This window comes from Somniosus microcephalus, unplaced genomic scaffold, assembly GCF_052327205.1.
Source record: "Somniosus microcephalus isolate GS21.2 unplaced genomic scaffold, FLI_Smic_1.0 unresolved_chr1, whole genome shotgun sequence".
Taxonomy (NCBI): domain Eukaryota; kingdom Metazoa; phylum Chordata; class Chondrichthyes; order Squaliformes; family Somniosidae; genus Somniosus; species Somniosus microcephalus.
Window position 1 is genome coordinate 56554693 of NW_028225179.1, and position 7358 is coordinate 56562050.

The 7358-nt window shown below is 47.2% G+C and overlaps 1 pseudogene; it reads left to right on the forward strand.

Annotated features, from left to right (window-relative positions):
- Positions 1 to 2657: 2657 nt before the first annotated feature.
- LOC147095318 (uncharacterized) lies at positions 2658 to 3294 on the forward strand (annotated as a pseudogene).
- The last annotated feature ends 4064 nt before the right edge of the window (positions 3295 to 7358 follow it).

Genomic DNA, 7358 nt, shown 5'->3' on the forward strand with positions numbered 1-7358 from the left:
ATCAACAGTTCCGACGGACCACTGCAAAAATACGCACAGACCTCCTCAGAAGAAAAACATGGGGCACAACCAGCAGTGTACCCTTCGTCGTCCAGTACTTCCCCGGAGCGGAGAAGCTATGCCATGTTCTTCGCAGCCTTCAACACGTCATCGACGACAATGAAAACCTCACTAAGGCCATCCCCACGCCTCCACTACTGACCTACAAACAGCCGCCCAACCTCAAACAGACCATCATTCACAGCAAATTACCCAGCATTCAGCAAAACAGCGACCACGACACCACACAACCCTGCCACTGCAACCTCTGCAAGACATGCCAGATCATCAACACAGATACATTCATCACACATGAGGACACCATCCACCAGGTACATGGTACATACTCATGTGACTCGGCCAACATTGTCTACCTCATACATTGTACGAAAAGATGCCCCGGAGCATGGTACATCGGCGAGACCATGCAGGCACTGTGACAACGGATGAACGGACAGTGCGCAACAATCACCAGGCAGGAGTGTTCCCTCCCAGTCGGGGAACACTTCAGCAGTCAAGGACATTCAGCCTCCGATCTTCGGGTAAGCATTCTCCAAGGCGGCCTTCGAGACACACAACAACGCAAAATCATAGAGCAGAAACTGATAGCCAAGTTCCGCACTCATGAGGAGGGCCTCAACCGGGATCTTGGGTTCATGTCACGCTACATGTAACCCCACCTGAAGTAGGGTCATCCAGACTCGAGTCGTCGTTGGCTTGTTCTCTCTACACAGATGCAGCTGCGCCTGCTGTGATTCCCAGCAAAGAAAATGTTTTTTGTCTGTTTTGTTTTTCATACAAACCCCAGCAACTGCAACATTTTACCCCTTGTGACCCCACCTCATTGTTCTTTGATGTAATGTTTTCCTGACTGGCCTGTTTGGACACCATTCACACCTTTGATGGCTGTGATTATCTCTCTGCCGAGGTGTGATAAATGGCAGTTATTCTCTGACTATATAATCTGTGTCTATAGGCATCTCTCCACTTCACATGATGAAGGAGCAGCGCTCCGACAGATTGTGATTTCAAATAAAACTGTTGGACTATAACCTGGTGTTGTGTGACTTCTTACATTTTTCCACCCCAGTCCAACACCAGCATCGCCACACCATGGCTACTATCGACACCACAAACTGCTGGCTCAATGTGGAGATGCTGGCTCAATGTGGAGAGGATCTCCAAGAAGATTGCGCATATCGACACAGACATCAAGTTTCTACAGAGATGCAAGAAAGTAGACAAGATCCCGACAGGACTACAGATCACGAACCCACTCAAGTCGGTCTACAACACAGACTATGCTGAGAGACTCTGCCATCGTACCTCTCGCACACTCATCAACCATCTCGTACACCAGCTCTACAGCAGACGCCGCAACCTCAAAACCGAGATAGAGTCCATGTTCTCAGCCTGTGCTCAGGACACAGCAGATCAGCTATGAGACACCGCCAAACAGACGGGGCAACGGAACTATGCTGCCTACATGCATAGCAAGAACAGGAACTTGAGAAACTTGGCATCACCAGCAGCAGCAACCAAGCCTCCCACGGTACCACGGTTGAAACCACAGGGAAGTCCATTGTCAACTTATCTGAACACACCCTTCAACCAGACGAAATTGAAGTTCTCAGCCGAGGGCTCAATTTCTGCCCCACCAGCAAAATGGACCCCATCAGTCTTGCGGCAGACACAGAGTAATTTGTCAGGAGAATGAGGCTCCGGGAATTCTTCCACAAATCCCAAGATGTCAGCAGCGAACCCAAAAGAGAACCAATGATCCGAAACAGCAGACAGAGGGATCCGCAGTGCAGCAACCAAAGAAAAAAGAGTCAAATTGGACCCCTCCAGAGGGTCGCTGCACTAAGCTTGACATGTATTCTCAAGCTGTCAGCAGATGCATCAATGCCAGATTCATCAGCCGCACTCACAAGACAGTCCAGAATGTCACTCGAGCACAACGCAACACCATCCATGCTCTCAAGACCAACCATAAAATCGTCATCAAACCAGAAGACAAAGGAGGAGCCATCATCATACAGAACAGAACGAACTATTGCAAAGGAGCATATCGACAACTGGACAACCAGGAGCACTACAGACAGTTACCCGCAGATCCGAGCAAAGAACACATCCGCCAACTCTACAGATTGATCAAGACCTTTGATCCAGACCTTCAAAGCATCCTACGTGCTCTCATCCCACGAACTCCCCTAATGGGAGATTCTACTGCCTCCCAAAGATACAAAAAGCCAACACACCCAGACGCCATTTCGTATCAGGCAACGAACCCTGTGTGAGAACCTCTCTGGATACGTCGAGGGCATCCTGAAACCCATTGTACAGGGAACCCCAGCTTCTGTCGCAACACTACAGACTTCTTACAGAAACTCAGCACCCACGGATCAGTTGAACCAGGAACACTCCTCGACACGATGGACGTCTTGGCAATCTACACCAGTATCCCACACGATGACGGCTTCGCTGCGACAGCCTCAGTACTCAACACAAACAAAAGCCAATCTCCAGAAGCCATCCTACAACTCATCCACTTCATCCTTGACCACAATGTCTTCACTTTCGACAACCAGTTCTTTACCCAAACACACGGAACAGCCATGGGGACCAAATTCACACACCAGTACACCAACATCTTTATGCACAAGTTCGAGAAAGCCTTCTTCGCTGCACAGGACCACCAGCCAACGCTATACACCAGATACATCGACGACATTTTCTTCCTATGGACCCACGGTGAAGAATCATTGAAAAGACTACACGATAACATCAACAAGTTCCATCCCACCATCAAACACACCATGGACTACTCCTCAGAATCGGTTTCACTCTTGGACACACGAACCTCCATCAAAGAAGGACACCTCAGCACCTCACTCTACTGCAAGCCCACGGACAACCTCAGGATGCTCCACTTCTCCAGCTTCCACCCTAACCACGTTAAAGAAGCCATCCCCTATGGACAAGCCCTGCGAATACACAGGATCTGCTCAGATGAGGAGGAACGTGATGGACACCTGCAGACGCTGAAAGATGCCCTCGTAGGAACGGGACATGATGCTCGACTCGTCGATCGACAGTTCCGACGGGCCACAGCAAAAAAGTCGCATAGACCTCCTCAGAAGACAAACATGGGACACAACCAACAGAGTACCCTTCGTCGTCCAGTACTTCCCCGGAGCGGAGAAACTACGCCATGTTCTTCACAGCCTTCAACATGTCATTAATGACGATTAACACCTCGCTAAGGCCATCCCCACACCTCTACTACTCACCTTCAAACAGCCGCCTAACCTCAAACAGACCATCGTTCGCAGCAAATTACCCAGCTTTCAGGAGAACAGCGACCACGACACCACACAACCCTGTCACTGCATCCTCTGCAAGACATGCCAGATCATCAACACAGGTACCTTCATCACACGTGAGGACACCACCTACCAGGTACATGGTACATACTCATGTGACTTGGCCAAAGTTGTCTACCTCATACGTTGCAGGAAAGGATACCCCAGAGCATGGTACATCGGCGAGGCCATGCAGACACTGTGACAATGGATGAACAGGCACCATGCAACAATCGCCAGGCAGGAGTGTTCCTTCCCAGTCGGGGAACACTTCAGCAGTAAAGGGCATTCAGCCTCCGATCTTCGGGTAAGCATTCTCCAAGGCGGCCTTCGAGACACACGGCAACGCAAAATCGTAGAGCAGAAACTGATAGCCAAGTTCCGCACTCATGAGGACGGGCTCAAACGAGATCTTGGGTTCATGTCACGCTACATGTAAGCACACCTGACATAGGGTCATCCAGACTCGAGTCATCATTGGCTTGTTCTCAATACACAGATGCGGCCGGACCTGCTGTGATTTACAGCAAAGAAAATGTTTTTTGTCTATTTTGTTTTTCATACAGACCCCAGCATCTGCAACATTTAACCCCTTGTGACCCTACCTCATTGTTCTTTGATGTAATGTTTTGCTGACTGACCTGTTTGGACACCATTCACACCTTTGATTGCTGTGATTATCTCTCTGCCGAGGTGTGATAAATGGCAGTTAGAAAGATTACCTGTAATCATCTGGCATTATTCTCTGACTATATAATCTGTGTCCATAGGCATCTCTCTACTTCACCTGATGAAGGAGCAGCGCTCCGAAAGCTTGTGATTTCAAAAGAAACTGTTGGACTATAACCTGGTTTTGTCTGACTTCTTACATTAAAAAGGGAGTTTGATAAGTAACTGAAGGAAAAAAATGCAGGGCTACGGGGAAAGGGTGGGAGCATGGGACTAGCTGAAGTGCTCTTGCTGAGAGCTGGCATGGGCTCGATGTGCCGAATGGCCTTCTTCCATGCTGTAACCATTCCATTCTATGATTCTGTGAAAGGCGCTACATATATTCAAGTTGTTTGTACTACGGTTTGTTATAATATTCGTAACATGCATAATCCAAAGTTTACAAAATTAAATCCACACAAAATGCCACGGGTAATTTATTTTGAATATCATCCATTGCACCTTTGCAATACATCTTTCCTTTTATTTGTCTTTCCTCGGTTTGCTGATGTACGTTTAGCTCACGGCCTGTTCACTTTAATGGTCACAAGCAGGAACAGATAAACACAGCGTGTCTGACCACCGCGAGATGTGCCAAAGGCATCATAGAGCCATAACGGCACAGCAGGAGGGCATTCGGCCCATCGAGTAACGGACGGTTCTGTGTAGAGCAATCCAGTCCGTCCCATTCCCCCACTCTATCCCCGTAGCCCTTCAAGTTTATTTCCCTCAAGTGCCTATCCAGTCTCCCCTTGAAAACATTGAGATTCTCCACCTCCACCACTTGCATCGGCAGCGAATTCCAGGTCATCACCACTCGCTGCGAAAAAAAGTTTTCTGCTTCAACTGATGTTTTGTCAGCATCCACCTACTAAGTAAACATCGAGACAAAGTGCTCACTAAGTATTCTAGACTTGCCCTGCGCCTCTAAGCATATATCACCTTCTTTTTCCCTAACAGGCCCCACCGCACCTCTTACTACCCGTATACTGTGTACATGCCGGTAGAAGATTGTTGAGTTCCCTATAATGTTCACCGCCATGTTTGGCAATCTTATTTTCATCTTCACTTCCCCTCTCAACTTATTGTATTTGGTCTGGTTCTTCCTTGCAGAATTCAACTGTCATTTATCATGCACCCTCTTTTTTGTTTCATCATCTTCTCTATCTCCCTCGTCATCTAAGGGGCCCTTGCTTTGGTTCCCTTACTTCTCCCACTTGTTGGAATGTACCTAGCCTGTACTTGGAAAATCGCCTCCTTAAAGATCACCCATTGTTCCGTTACTGTTTTTGCTGTCAGTGTTTGGTTCCATTTTATCCTGGCTGGATCCTTTCGCATCCCATTAAAGTTAGCCCTATTCCACTTTAGAAAATTCACTCGAGATTGTTCCTTTCTCCTCTCCATTGCTAATCTAGACCTTATGATACGATGATCACTCACAGGCACTTGGTCGACCTGCTCCATCTCATTCCCCAGCACCAGATCCAGAAATGCTTCCTTCCTAGTTGGGCCAAGAAGATATTGGTCAAGGAAATTTTCCTGAACATATTTCAGAAATTCCACCCCCTCCTTTCCCTTTACCCTAGCATTATCCCAATCGATAATTGGGTAATTAAAGCTCCCCAATATCATCACTTTATACCTCTATAGCATCAGTTTAGGACAAATGCATCAAATCAAATGTTCACCCGTCACAGAGAGAAACAAAAACACAGAAAAGGGTACAAGGAGATAGGGAAACAAATCTAAATACAGAAAATATAAATATTTCCCATCCTTGATTTCTCTCTATTCCAACCCAATACTTCAGTGGCGGATAAATAACTTCAGTGTAAATCGTTCTGTTCGAGAATTGGACCAAAGGAAAAGACACAAAATAACGTAAAACAGCCGAAACAAGGAACCTTCAGTCGAACGCTCTCCCAACTGAGCTATTCTGGCCTCACGTTAAAGAAACTTCGTGACACTCTTTTGGAAGAAAATCTAATCCCGGGTGGACTCTGCTCATTCCTCCGGGGGAATGGGACCCGGCCAGATCTCGGAGCTCAGGTTATGTTTATAAACACAGAAAGCTGACACACCAGGGGAGACCTCACCGGATTGGACACGGAGTGAAATACACTGAAGGTTTTGTTGTAACATTTACAGAGCACACTAGCCCCGAGCTGCAGTGGAAATTATATGAAGTTCAATGATCAGCAACGAGATGCTGGAGAGATGAAAGTCCCGAATCAGGGAGAGATTTTCTGATACCGCTGCTGAATTTCATTTTTGTGAAACACTCCCTGAACGATACAAAGCTGGGTGGGAGGGTATGCTGTGAGGAGGATGTTGTGAAATTCCCAACGATTTGGACAGGTTGGGCGATTGGGCAGAAACATGGAAATGCACTATAATGTGGATTAATGTGAAAAACAGGAAGGCAGAATATTATTTCAATGGCAATAGATTGGTAGAAGCGGAAGTGCAAAGAGACCTGGGTGTTCTTGTGCACCAGTCGCTGAAGTTAAGCATGCAGGTGCAGCAGGCGGTTAAGAAGGCAATTGGTATGTTGGCCTTCGTAGCAAGAGGGTTTGAGTACAGGAACAAGGATGTCTTGCTGCAGTTGTACAGGGCCTTGGTGAGACCACACCTTGAGTATTGTGTGCAGTTTTGGTCGACTTATCTGAGGAAGGATGTTCTTGCCATGGAAGGACTGCAGCGATGATTCACCAGGCTAATATCCGGGATGGCAGGAATGATGTACGAGGAGAGATTGGGTCAATTGGGCTTGTACTCACTGGAGTTTAGAAGATTGAGAGGGGATCTAATCGAAACTTATAAAATTCTAACAGGGCTAGACAGGCTAGATGCAGGAAGGATGTTCCCGATGGTCGGGGAGTCCAGAACAAGGGGTCACAGTCTAAGGATAAGGGGTAGGCCATTTAGGACAGAAATGAGGAGGAATTTCTTTACCCAGAGAGTGGTGAACCTGTGGAATTCTATACCACAGAAGACAGTGGAGGTCAATTCATTAAATATATTCAAATAGGGATCAAGGGAAATGGGGAGAAAGCAGGGACAGGGTACTGAATTTGGATGATCAGCCATGATCTCATTGAATGGTGGAGCAGGCTCGTGGGGCCGAATGGCCTACACCTGCTCCTATCTTCTATGTTTCCATGTAACTCACAGCAGGAATTCAGAGCTGGGGACCGCCTGTGAAATCAGCCTAAAATATAAAATAATACAACCACCCAACGTGGG